A 14,591-nucleotide genomic window follows, 5' to 3' on the forward strand; every position below is an offset into this window, starting at 1 on the left:
TCGAACGGGAGAACCTCTTGCTGTGAGGCAACAACGCTACCGCTGCACCACCCTTAAAAGTAATGACTGAATAATGTGAAGTGTGACATAATTGCACTTTGTAAACTGTTTAGTAATGCTGTTAGAAATATATAACTGAGTATGAATGTTATATTCTGAAATCTGACTGAAAGGTATTATACTGAACTCACAACGGAGTATGAATGTCATATTCTGAAACCTGACTGAAATTTACATAATACTGTTAGAAATGTATAACTGAGTAGTAATACTATATTTTGAAAACTAACCAAACTAATATTAAAGGAACACCTTTTCTGTCAGTGTTACCTGAACACAGATAAAAGGTAATGTTATATTCTGGAGACTAAACTATTAGCAAAGGAATACCTTTTTCTATCAGTATTATTTGAACATATATAACAGCATAACCTGAAAATTAGTACTGTTAAACAATTGTCTGAGAACACTAAAACATTTGCATGCTTGTGTTAATTCTAATTTGCATAAATGCACATCCATTATTTTAACTTTAAAAACTTTACATAAATGAAACACATTTAAATTGAAAACTAGTACTATTATACAGTTGCTTGAAAACATGTGCATACTTGCTTTAACTGTAATATGTACAAATGCACATCTGTTATAACTTAAACACATTTAAACAAACATTGAAAAATGCACATTTGCCATATACACATTTGAGATACTCGAGATGGGCACCACAGCTCTTGCCAAGTTCAGGCCTTATTCTGTTTGTCCCAGTCACTGCTGAAGTATTGGAATGCTTCCTTGATTTGCACATTTTACACTTAGGCCTTTTAAACCTCCCTTTTTCCATCTCCTGTGCAAGGCTGGATGGATGATACAATCATGACTGTATTTACTCTGCATTCTGGAAAATTATCCTGGAAATTATTTAAATATTTTAAACTGACAGCATGTTTTTTGTAGCAATATTTGTAATGCACAAAAAAGTTTCAGGTCCTTAAAATAACATTTGCAGCTTTAACAATTATAAACTGATAGCATTGTTTGTTGCCCTGATTTTATTTACATTTTTATGCATGAAAAAACATACACTGCTACGAACTCTTGTAAGTCTGTAAAAAACTGATAATGCACTATAATGTACTAAATCAATGTTACTAATAAATGCATTCTTGCAAGTCTTCAACTGAACTGATAATGTACCACAGTGAAATAGAAAGGCTGTAACTTTATTATTAAGTGAAACTGAAACCTCAGTGGCATTGCTTTTCCCTGTCAAAACCTCAAATGAAGCTAAAGTAGTATTCTGACACTGTATTAATATTTTAAAATGTTTTACATTTCTGCACCTTTATAAAATTAATTTTAACTGTTGAACTTTCTGCATTTACTCTGTGACCCTCTGGTCATAATTTACTCTTCAGTGTGCAAGTCTCTGCCCACTGTCTTAACATAGCTGTTTTTTTAGCTGACGTTGTTTCATTTTTTTCAGTACTACTGAATGCTGCAAGGATTTATTGGATAAACAATAAGAACTGTTACTACATTAGCTGTCACTAATAAAATTAAACTGATGTTTACCATTCTGTTTTATGGCATACAGTACTGTCTAATTCAGCTTGCTAAACTGGCTTGTAATCTTGTAATCCAGTTATCTAAGTCTGTGCCTCTGGTGTGCTTGGTAAACTGCAATTTCTGCATGAAATATACACAATATTGAACTGTTTACATATGCACATTTATTACTAGAGTGGAACTGATCTGATTCTGGAACTTTACTTGTCTGCCCTTCATGCAAGTATAACATGAGATGAACCTGTGGCTTTAATGGCACATATTTAAGATGCACTTGCATTGGATCTTAATGTTAGACTGTACTGTCACTTTTAAAATGTAGCACTGACTTTAAATTTTGCATTCTGTAAACTAGCAAAACATAATTTAATATCTGTGAATGCTTTTCTGTCTCGGTCTTTATTAAGATATTATTTATGCACTGCAATACTTTACTACCATAATTCAAAGGTATTAATGTCTGCTAAACAAAACAGCACAAAAATTCAGTTTCCAGATCTGTAACTGTAACCCCTTTATTCTGTGAATTAACTTGACTGTCATTTCTCGTACACCCTTCACATCCTGACATATCAGCGAGTATGAAAAATCTAGATGTGACTTACGCAGAACTATCAAAGCAGCAAAGGAGAATTACATTTGTAAGCTGTAAGGCTATTATTCGATTGCTGATACAAGGCATATATGGCAAATCCTGGAAAACATCATAGGCTAGAGAGACAAAGGCAGAGGGATGACGACTGACAGCCAGATTTCACCAGAAAATTTTAATGAATTTTATGTCCAATTCGAGGTCCAAAATACCAAGTCAAAGAGTACCACCATAAGACAGAGGGGCAGAAAGGAAGCACCAGCACCCTTCACAATATCACCAGCAAGTGTGGCAATGCCCTTGAGGAGGTTAAATCCCAGGAAGGCAGCCGGTTCAGATAATATTGCTGGAAGTACACTCATTGCCTGTGCTTCAATGCTTGCTGATGTTCTGGCTGATATATTCAATCTCTCCCTTGCATGCGCTACAATTCCCACTTGTTATAAGGCAACCACTACCATTCCACTGCCAAAGAAGGGCAAAGCCAGCTGCCTGAATGACTACTGGCTGGTTGTGACTCCCATAGTGATGAAATTATTTGACAGAATCATTACGAATCATAGTCAGTTATACCTGACACAATGGATCCCCTGCAGTTTGCATGCAGACTGAAAAGGTCGACAGAGGATGCAGTCAGTACAGCATTCCATACAGTTCTTACTCAGTTGGACAATAAGTACTGTTATGCTCGATTGTTGTTTATTGATTATAGTTCGGCCTTTAATACAGTGACACGAATGAAGCTCATTAATAAGCTGTCCATACTTGGTGTGCCACCAACTCTTTGCAATTGGGTCTTGGATTTTGTAACAGGCAGACCACAGTCAGTCAGGCCAGGGAATAACATCTGTAAAATAATAATAAATACAGGAATTACACAAGGCTGTGTGCCGAGTCCAATGATGTACACCCTCTTCACTTATGATTGCGTTGCTTCTCTTTTTTCTGACTATTAGTGAATAAAATTAGCTAACAAGCATCTCAAATTTTTATTTTTTATATTATATTTTCTGTCAGAGAAACATTTTCAGTCACAGAACCTTCACCAGCTGCTGCTCTCAGTTAACCATCTTTATAACACATTTCTAATTTATGTTTGAGTGTTTTGCATATCTTTAAGAACTGCAGCCCCTACAGCAATGTATGTAGGAGGTAGTTGGATGCCAGATAGGTTCTAGCGGAATTTGCCAGGTAGTTTTTTGCCCTGTAGTGCATTCCTATTTTTGACATTTTGAGCATTCCTATTTTTGATATTTTTTCTAATATTGTTTTGAATATGAAAGGCAAATTTTAGGTAGTCTCGTATTATTATGTCAATGGTGAGGATACAAGGAGTAGAGGTGGTGAAGGTGGATGAGTTTAAATACTTGGGGTCAATAGTCCATAGTAATGGTGAGTGTGGAATAGAGGTGAAGAAGAGAGTACATTCAGGATGGAGTGGGTGGAGAATAATGTCAGGAGTGATTTGTGACAGACAAGTACCAGTAAGAGTGAAAGGGAAGATCTACAACAGGGTAGTGAGACCAGCTATGCTATATGGGTTGGAGACAGTGGCATTGACAAAAAGGCAGGAGTTAGAGCTGGATATGGCAGAGTTAAAGATGTTAAAATTTGCAGTGGGTGTGATGAGGGTGGGCAGGATCAGGAATAAGTATATTAGAGGGTCAGCCCAGGTTGGAAGGTATGGAGACAAAGCCAGCAAGTTTACATTTGTTTGGACATGTGCTGAGAAGGGATGCTGAGTATATTGGGAAAAAGATGCTAAGGATGAAGCTATCAGGTAACAGGAAAAGAGGAAGGCCTAAGATAAGGTTTATGGATGTGGTGAGAGAGAACATGCAGGTGGTTGGTGTGACACAGCAAGATGCAGAGGACAGGAAGTAATGAAAACAGATTATCTACTGTGGCGAACCTTAACGGGAACAGTCGAAAGAAGATGATGATGAGTTTTGTATGAGGAATACTTCAATCTTTGTATTGCTCTGGGAGACAATTCTGAATGTGGATGTATCCAGTAAATACATTCTAGGGAATAATAGGACCAGTTTGGTTTTGTTGTGGTTTAGCACTACCAGCTTTCAACTGAGCTGAATACTTCTTGTGATATTTGTTGAAGGTGTGTTGGGCTGCCGAAGCAGCAGATAAGTGCAGCGTCATCGGTGTACTGTATAATGGAGGCTTGTGGGAAGAGTTATAGAGATTAATATTAAACATTTTGAAATGGACAGGACCAAAGATGGCACCCTGGGGTACACCTGTAGTGAATTTACCTTAAGCATTGTTATTATTATATAAAAGTATTAATGAAAGTTCTTGTTTTTGTGGTCTTTTACAAACTACTAACCATGTTTTATGTGAATGTAACAGAATTTTATTTTTTTTTAGGTTCACAGGAAGTTACTAGGCTATTGGCCCTGAGACCCTTATAAGCCTAGCCAAGAGTTTAGCTCATGTATAGACCAATCAACACCTGATGCCCATGTCCAGCAGGGACATGTGTGGAATCCCAGGGATGTATTTTCTATTTCCCATCCAGTTATCCAGGTTGCACTTAAAAAAGGGTAAAGAGGTACTCTGTTTGATGTGGACAGGGAGTCTGTTCCACAGATCGGGGATCCTCTGGGACACAAATCTGTCCCGCCAACATGTCCTATTGATGTCACAGACCAGGTTGAGGCTGCATGTGCAGGTTACTCAACTGGAGCTTGATTTGTGAATATGCAGCAGTCCCATCAAGCCGGGCTCCAAGATCGCCTTGTAAGCCAGACATAGGTCACCTCTGAGGAGTCTGTATGAACCAGAGTACAGGGATAGAACTTTTAGCCTGTGTATGGAAGATTTTTGAGGTCTTGGATTGTCCTGGTGAGGAACCTCTGTGGTCTCTCCAGCTGCTGCATGTGCTTTGCAAGGTACATAACGAGGGTGTTGTACTCAATAATGGGCCATATAAGGGAAGAATACAGAGATGTTACAACTTTCTTGTCCCTGGATGAGATACCGTTATTTATGTGGTAGGACACGTAGAAAGCTTTCTGTACAATGGAAGCAACATGGAGGTCAAAAGTCAGGTTGCTATCAATCTGGGTGCCCAAATACTTTACGACTGACTGAGTGCTTATGACGTTGTTATTAATGAGATAATTTGTGGGGACATCACTTTCCCCAAAGGAGATGAGGATGCAATTTTTTGTATTCAGCTTGAGGCCATGTTTCTGGCACCAGTCATTTGTTTGGGTGAGACCCTCTTGAAGGATGTCCACGTCACTAGGGGAAATGATGACAGCACCCAGCTTGCAGTAGTCTGCAAACTTGGTGAGCCATACCCCACTAGTTTTGGCCTGCACCTCAGAAAAGTATATCCCAAATAACAGAGACCCCAAGACCGAACCCTGAGGTACACCACTCGATACAGGTCTACTGCTTGAGGTGGCTCCCTTATTTTTCACCAGGTGGGTTCTATCAGTGAGCCAGTTAGCTACCCATCTGATAACATACGGATTGATGCCTAGTTGAGAGAGTTTATCTATTATGCCCGAGTGGGGAATAGTGTCGAAGGCTTTGGCCAGGTCAAGGTAGGCAGTGTGCACTGTCTTCCCCCTCATCCATGGCTTTGGTGACTGTCTCAAAAAAGTCGACCAGATTTAACAGACATGACTTCCCCCTTGAAGAAGCCAAACTGTGCGGGATCGAGTGTTTGGAGGTTGCCAATGTCCTTGTTAATGAGGTCCATGATAATCCGTTCCATGGCCTTGCAGATCAAGCTAGATAGGCTGATGGGTGTATAATTTCCTGGATCGGTGACGCTCCACCTTTGTGCAAAGGGATGACAGTGGCTGTCCTCCATTCAGCTGGGACAAAGCAAGTACTCAGGCTTTGGCTGAATAGCGTGCTTAGTGGTGCTGCAAGTTCCTGTCTGAGTTCATGTAGGATGCAGCCTGGGATGTTATCGGGGCCCATGGAGGCTATATTTATTTTGCCTTTGAGACAGCAATGATGACCTGATCCCTAGATATAAAGAGGAAGGGGCAGGTACTGGGAATGTCCTGATTTACTGATGGGGGGGCAGAGGGGTGAAATTTTCATTGAATCTGTCAGCCAGCAAGTTTGCTATATTTACAGCATTTGTATATGTGGTGTCCTTGACCATGTCCTTGACCACCAGTTCTGAACAGATCTGGGTGCTACCTTTGAGATTACGGACATATGTGAAGAAGGCCCTATGACTGTCTCTAGTAGATGTGGCCAGTTTGATCTCAAAAGTTTGCATTGGAGGATTTCACTAGTGCTCTTATTTGCTTGTTTAGGTTAAGGAGAGATTGTTTCCAATTGGGCACCTGCTCCTTCTTGGTCCTGGACAGCATTTTATTTCTTTTGTTATAGAGTTTACTTATTGCAGATGTCCACCAGACAGGTTTACTCTTCCTTGCGGAGGATGATTTAGTTGTCTCAGGTATTCCTAATTCCATGCATCTATATAAATGTTTGTATAGTAATTTGGTATCGTTTTGGATACTGGTGCCAGTTCCTAGAGGGGAGGGGGGCTGTGAAGCTGTTTCTACCATACCGCAGGAGGCTGTAATCAGCTTTGGAGAAGCTTTTTTGTTTGACCCTAGCTAGAGAGGGGTCGGGGAGATGCTGACGTCAAAATGTGACCGCTTTACGGTTGGATCTTAGAAGGGAGGATGATACTGTAGGGATGCTGCAGTGTTTACTCATGCTGGTTAATACCAAGTCCAAGATATTATCACCTCTTGCAGGGGTATCATCCATCTGTTTCAAAGCATTTGCACTGACAGAATTGAGGAATCTCTAGGCATTTATGTTGTGGGATGAGTAGTTCTTCCAGTCTATGTTTGGGTAGTTAATGTCATCCAAGATCAGGGTAAAGGGTTGAATATTGATAGATTCGAAGAGGTCTAGATAGGCAATTTGGGCATCTTGAGTCAGATTTGGGGGCCAGTAGCTAGCTATGATTTGTATAGCGGTCTTGTCAATGGTTAACCGCACCTAGAGTGTCAATTGTATGTTTTTCTTAATGATTTAACTATTAATTTAGTTTAAGGCACTCGAATAGCTAAACAGCTTACTTTATATGAAACACTTGCATGCATGTATACAATTTGGAGAATTTTGTGTGCCAGATATGCTAAGGTATTATATAACAGAATATAGGATACAGAACCTACTTGTTTAAATTCTATTTTTTGTACATCTCTTTATGTGTTTGAAATATCCTAATGCCATATAATCTACTTTGAGATGCTGGACGTGTTCATTTCTTCCATTCCTAGCACACAGTTGTCTGGGAAGACAGCACATTGGCAGAATATGACTAGCAGGAGATTGAGCTGCAGACTGGGTCATGGAATGGAATGTTTGCTATTGGAGTTCTGGAGACTCACTAAAGTGCTTTACATGCAAAGACTGGAACACATAATATGTTAATATCAATTTGAGATAGGGTGTTCATAATGTGCCAAGAAATAGAGGGCTGCAGTGTGGAAGATGATTTGGAGACTCTAAAGTACAAAATGGTGCTATGGATATGCAAGTTTCATTAAATTTAATTAAACCTCATGATGAGTACATGCTTTCATGCGAAGGGATGGTACATAAACTGGAGATGTTGAAAAGGATTTAGTTACAAATGGACAACTAAAGGTTTTGGAGTTTGGACAGATCGATGACAGTAGCAGCAGATCTTACGCAGCAGTAGAATCAAAAAGAATGTAGCAGAACAAGGGAATATCAGAAAGCAAGCAAGATGTCCCTTGGTAAGAATCACCAATTAAAAAAATAAAGACTTGAGCATCAATACTTCATATGGGACAACACAAACAAGTACAGTTCTGTGTTCATTTGGATTCAGAATGTTAATGTGACTTGAATTTTGAGACTTTTTCTTTGGTACAGAATTTTCTGAAGGCTTGGGAAGAAAAGAGAATAACCACCTCTACAAGTATTTTTTCACTTGCGAAAATGGTCAATAATTAAAAAAAAATCATTATAATTTGGAAACAATGATATTTTTTGCCAAAAAGTTAAAAATAAAATAGAGACTTATGGAATGGGGTGGAAAGTGAATGTGATTTTTGAAAAATAAAAAAAATGGGAAGGAAAATTTTTTTCATTTAACAGATGTAGTCTATGTGGTTGGGGTAAAAGAGTGTTATGCTGTGTTGGACAACCAAATGCATGCTATTACTATGGAGATTTAAGCTACTTAATGAACAGAGACAAAGAAAATGCAGGCCGCGTGGAGACTATGGGAATGATATTAAAAATTGTAGGATATTTTGTAGAATACATAAGAGTAAATGTTATTTCTAAAAATGTAGGCAGTGTGGAGAGTATGGGCATGACATTAAAAATTGTAGGGCAGTTTGTAGAATACGCAAGAATAAATGTCATTTCAGGATTGATTGTAAGGAAGCAAATCTATAATCTGAGGAAGGGAAGAGATGAAGCAGGTTCATGGAGGTTAAAAAGATAAACTGATAATGATGGCAATAAATTAGAAAAAGAAGATGAAGCTAGTGTGACACAGGAACAAGGCCGCATAACTCTCATCTCCAAAATGTGGAACATTAACCCTCATGATATATAGAACAAATGGGCAAAATGTGGAACACTTACTAACAGCTCACTAACAACTTCAGCTAAGAAGCTCACCAGATGGTTAAATGTGTTACCTTGTATTTTTAACACATTCTCTCAATGAACTCATATAATTTAATATTATTTACCATGGGAATCAGATAAAAACAGTCTTTTTTTAACACTGAATGTGTACAGAGCCTTTCAAGGTGGAACTGCAAGGAATATGGTCTTTTTAATATTAAAAACGGAGACTGAATCTCATATGGTATAAAGGCCAGAAAAGAATACATGAAAATGAAGAAGGAATTAATGATGAATGCATTAATGAAGGGCCAATTTCTGAGGATATGCAAGATGATGGAGAGAGAGAGAGTACAAACAGGTCTTCAGGAAACTGAAATCAGTACAGAAAATAAGTATGAGATATTGGAAAGTACAGAACAGTCAAATGATGAAATGGATGAAGAAGAGAAACAGTACAAAAAGTACCATAGGTGGAGGAATAAGTGCAAAGAAAAGCAAAGTAAACACTATTTCACCATAACTAAAAAAGGAGAGAGACATCAGATTAGTCTTAAAATGAAGTAAGATACCTTTGTATATTAAAATTGTCTTCACTGTGCTTTCCCAGATGCAATTATGCCTTCTTTGCTGAACCTTCCGGGGTTTCTTTTGCATTGCTGCACTACCTACACCTCCTACTGGCTCATCAGTTATGATACGATGAATGCAGTTTACCCAAAGACCTTTAGGACTACTTAAATAGGCTTGAAACACTGTCACTAAGGTAGGTGTAGCTCTCAGTTATCCACTTCACTTTAAAAAATGCATGCAAGACTGCACACGAAGAGTGTTTTACTTGTACTACGTTAATTATATATTATGTGTGCTAGATATTTAAAAGATGTGTTATATATGCTTTAAAAACACCCACAATCATCTGTTTTATGTGTGCAGGTCTGTGCTATGTATAACACATAGACAATGTTTAAACAAACATCATTTATCACCTGGCATTTCTTCAACTTATAACAGTATTTCACTGTTCAAAAGTTGCAATCATATAAAACATATCTCAATTTCATAACTTAGTTTTAAAATACTATGGATAGAAACAGAATCACTGAGACCAGGAAATAAAGTTGCTTCCAATGGCAACTGTCAATATAACTGTTTAGATTTTAATACACTCTGCTAGTCACACCCTCTTATCAAGACACGGATTCTTTCTAAAACAACCAATAAAAACATCTGGAAGTTGTTACAAACCATTTGGATTATTAACTTCTATTTTATTGTATTTTTCACTGACTCACAGTCATTATTCAGTTTTATTTAACTATGTAAAATACATGTTAGTTCATATAAAAAAAATCCAGTGTTAAATAGGATTTACGCCACCACCACAAACTCCAAGTTGCTGATTATCCAGTTTATCCAATCCAATAAAACCACCCTACATTGGATAACATCAAGTAGTGTGTGTGTGTGCGCGTGCGTGTGTGTGTGTGTGTGTGTATTTGTGGAAAAGTCCCTCTGCAGCCCGTACACTATATATAATAAATCGGATGTTGCTCACCCAATGAGAAAGCGAAATAGCATTTTGCAAAACCAGTAACCCCTCTTCCACACTTAAACAATATTGAAAACAAAAAACACAGAAAAGAAAGAAAAAAAAAATGATTCCACACATTTGCAGTATCCAGAAAACGTATGATACAATCAGCTATCTACTGAAAAAGAATATGGTCCAGTACTACATTCAACAGTTTGGCAACTTGATGAGAGAAATCAGACTCAAAAAACTAAGGTGCACCTTTTAATGAATGCACCTCCACACACAATGTGTATTATTTGCATTCATCAAGCACCAACAGATTGCACAATTCAGTTAAGCATCACATATTTTTAAAAGTTAGGCTTAAGTGATGCTCTTAAGAACAATGCAGCCACACTGTCAGGCAAAACTTATACAGACTTAATAAAACTGCATATCAGATTACATACACAACTAATATACACTGTTCTGGAGCTCAAATGCATACAGATGTTTTTATGCATATATACATTACCTGTTAATATTGCATGAGTGCAGTGCAGCCAGACCTACACCATGCAAACCATTATTTTACCCTACTGAAGGACATCAAGCCTTCTTCCATTTTCACACATATAAAGTAAAAAGATACAGGTAAGACAGAAACAGAACTAACTGCATCCGAGGGTTACACTATGACATACTTATCTATTTACGGGCTTCTAGTACAGTATCTATGTTTTAAAATATTTTACAATAAATAGAACATTTGTGTTGGAAGAATCGGGTGGCTGCCTGGAAAACAAAATCTGTGTAAAAAAATAAAACCTTTCTCCTACAAATTTCTGAGATTTCTTACAGATGCTCAATTTAATCAAATGCCAGACAGTAAGCAATACCAGGAGTGGAGCGTTTCCACAATTTTGGAGTGGGCAGAAGCTGGTCTATTAGGTTCATAGTTTCATACTAGGCTATCTGCCCTAGGGCATTTATAAGCCTAGCCAGAATGTGTTTGGCTTTCGCCACCCATTTTAAATTAATTTTGCTATGCCCTTTTTCGAGGTTAGTATACTGCACCTCTGTCTAACAGTGACACAGAAGTGATACCCGGGGTAAACCTACGATCTCCCATCCACTCATCAAGATTCCTCTTGAAGAGAGTCAATGAGGGACTCTGCCTAACCTGGACTGGGATTTTATTCCAGAGTGAAGGGAGCCTCTGGGTTATGAATCTGTCCCTCCAGCATGTCCTATTTATTTCAGTGCTGAGGTTCAAGTCTCTCGAGCGCGTAGCTCGATGGGATTTGGATTTTCTGAGGTGCAGCATGTCCATTAATTCCGGGTTGGACATGGCTTTATACGTCAGGCACAGATCGCCTCTGAACAGGCAGTATGCCACTGAGTAGAGCTGGAGTTTCTTTAACCGGGCAGCATATGGCATCTGTTTGAGCCCTTTGATCCTCTTGGTGAGGTACTTTTGGGGTCTTTCCAGTTGCTGCAGGTGTCTGGTAAGGTACATCCCAAAAGGGCATTGTACTCAATTATGGGCCTGATGAGGGATGAGTAAAGAGGCACGATGACCTCCCCTGATCTAGATGTGAATCCCTTCATGATTAGGTGGGCTATATAAAATGTTTTTCTAACCACTTTGGCCATGTGGTTGTCAAATGAGAGATTGCTATCAACTTGGGTCCCCAGGTCCCTAATTACTTCTTCTGTACTTAATGGATTACCACCTATGTGGTAATTTGTGGGCACTTTGTTTTGCCAAAGGAGATGACTATACACTTTTTGGCATTTAGCTTGAGGCCATGGCTCTGGCACCAGTTGTCTGTTTCTATGAGGCCCTTTTGGTGGATGCTTGTGTTGGCTGGAGAGTCGATTATGGCGCCCAGTTTGCAGTCATCTGCGAACTTGGTCAGCCACAGTCCTTCCGTGTTGGCCTGTACCTCCGAGAAATATATACCGAACAAGAGAGGTCCCAGGACTGAGCCTTGTGGGACACCACTTGTAACTGGTTTGGAGTCTGACATGGCTCCAGCAATTCTAACCATGTGGGTTCTGTCCTTGATCCAGTTTGCAATCCATCTAGTGACATAGGGGTTTATATTTAAGCTGTTTATATTAGGGGTTTATATTGTTTCACAAATCCTGGCTGCTCTCCTAATGTCTTTTTATTGTTCAAGTATTTGATCAATATTCATGGGCTTCTTCCTCGGGTTTTAATTTTTTACTGCTACTTCACGAAAAAGGTCTGCTTACAGATGCGGGCTAATACAGACACATTTTTTTCACATAAAGTTGCATTACTGAGCAACTAACTGTCAAATCAATACAGTGCTGCACAAACATGATACTACAATATAAACTCTAAATACAGAAATATTTCTAGAGTACTGAAATGGACCATTACTATCTTCCCGTCTCAAATGTGCCCTCAGCATGACTTAATCACGTTAGTTTTATCTACTTTTTAAGTCATGTAAAGTAGTGCCCCGATCTCATTCCGTCCTAATCACTATAAACCCACTAGTACAATTAATGCCGCGATTTAAAAAAAATTGAGGCAAAAAAAAATAACAAATATTAGTACAAACGCAAGCCTCAAAGCTTTTCTCGTAGTTGTATAATTAATTATATAAATAGCAAGAAATAGTTAGGACTAAAACTTAAACTACAATACCTGCTTACAATAAACACAAATAAGAAGCTGCAGGCGTACAATCGGTGCTCCTATCGCGTTACTATTATCACGACACTGCCGTAATTGTACCCAGGAAGGGAAAGGAAGAAACGTGTAGTCGAAATTGTAGTTTATAAGTTTGACAGCTGAGGTCCTTTGTTTTACCTACTCAGGTAATTAATAAAACGGATAAAGTGGAAATGTATGTAGTTCATGATGTTGTTGCCACCTGACATTTGCTTTATAATTTATTTTTCTAGTAGCAGCAGTATTTTTCCATGATGTTTGTGTATGCGGTTGTATATTTATGTACATGTCTTGGGCACTGCATGGCAGAGATAAGGTGCAAGATATTTCGAAGGCACGTGGGTTTTCAAGTGTACGTATGGAACTACACTTTATCAGCTGTTCTAGGATTTCATGTATGCTCAATTTATGACTGGTTTTGTTGTCCGTTAATATTGGAATGTAACAAGTAGTAAATTAAATGATTCATTTACTGCTGGTTGCAAACTTTATGCATCTTTGGCTGTGGCAACAATTAGTTCATTTTTTTAACTGGCAGTTTGTGATTTTTGGTTTAGTTCTGCACAGTTGTCTTACAAATGCGATGTAGTAGGTGTGCTTTATTTTCGTTAATGAATTGTCAGTGTTTAATATGTGGATGCATTTTTTTTCATATATTATGTTTTCTTAAGCAAGAAAGTGAGCTATGTGGTCCCATTCTTGCCATTGCTGCTGGTATACAAAATCAGAATATGATACAGTGCAATATGTTCCATAATAATAGGTAGAAAACATACACCTGTTAATTGCAGTTTCAGTATAACTTAATAGACCAAAATGTTTAAACAAGTGATTTTGTAGATGAAGTAAAATTAAGCAGGACAGAATTGTATGAAGTATGTATGCTGCATTAAACAGAGATTCATACTAGATGTAGTTTTGAGCAAGAACTGTCAGATTTTAGACAGGAAGTCTTTTAGAGTGGTTTTGAAAGATGGATACAGGTAAGGAGGTTCAGGTCTTAGCAACCTTGTAAGAATACAGACAATGCCCAGTAAATTTCATAGGTTTTTAGACAGACATGAGTGTTTGGTCACTGGATCACAGTGACTGACTAGGAGCATCATTGTGTAGAATGTTTAGTGCTGGATAATTTTATAGGTGGTAAGAAACTGTATACGTTAGTTGATGAGGCAGTTCTAACCAGTTTAGCGTTTTATTGCTATGCAGTGGTAGGTTCTGAAAGGGGAATTTGCTGCAAATTTAGCAGCTTTGTTATTGCATTGTTCAAGATTATTTTTTGTGAAGCCTGGATGTTAGTGAGGCTGGGATCACTGTAAAGAAGTGTGGGGAGGAGTTAAGTAGTGTCAGGATTCTTCTCAGTGTGTGTTTTCTCTTCACCTTTTGTAGTTGATTTTCTTTCAGGCTCTGTTACTTTCTTCTTTGCTGGCATCCAGGCAGTGTACTTACTAGCCAGTAACTGAAATTACTAGAAGTGACAGAGTTGCTGGCCCTTGTCGCTCAGTTTCTTTATTCATGCTAGGAGAGCAGAAGTTAAGCTGTTGAGCAGCATGCAGCCATCTTTGAAATTCAGTTGTGCAATT

At 38.3% G+C, this 14,591-nt stretch overlaps 1 protein-coding gene and 1 long non-coding RNA gene across 2 annotated transcripts in view; one reads left to right on the forward strand and one right to left on the reverse strand.

The window, feature by feature from the left end:
• Positions 1-1,943: 1,943 nt before the first annotated feature.
• Positions 1,944-13,066, reverse strand: LOC122813447. Its single transcript, XR_006366689.1, has 2 exons — positions 12,982-13,066; positions 1,944-3,008 (listed from the first exon to the last, which is right to left on the reverse strand). It is a non-coding gene; the product is annotated as an uncharacterized LOC122813447 (long non-coding RNA).
• The window catches only part of EIF2B3 (eukaryotic translation initiation factor 2B subunit gamma), a 1,604,034-nt gene continuing 1,602,488 nt past the window's right edge, over positions 13,046-14,591 (forward strand). Inside the window, exon 1 of the mRNA XM_044085761.1 lies at positions 13,046-13,154. The gene's annotated coding sequence lies outside the window, so the exon portion shown is untranslated. The remainder of the gene's footprint in view (positions 13,155-14,591) is intronic.

The sequence above is a fragment of the Protopterus annectens genome, chromosome 10.part0 (genome assembly GCF_019279795.1).
Source record: "Protopterus annectens isolate FY-2018-M chromosome 10.part0, PAN1.0, whole genome shotgun sequence".
NCBI lineage: Eukaryota > Metazoa > Chordata > Ceratodontiformes > Protopteridae > Protopterus > Protopterus annectens.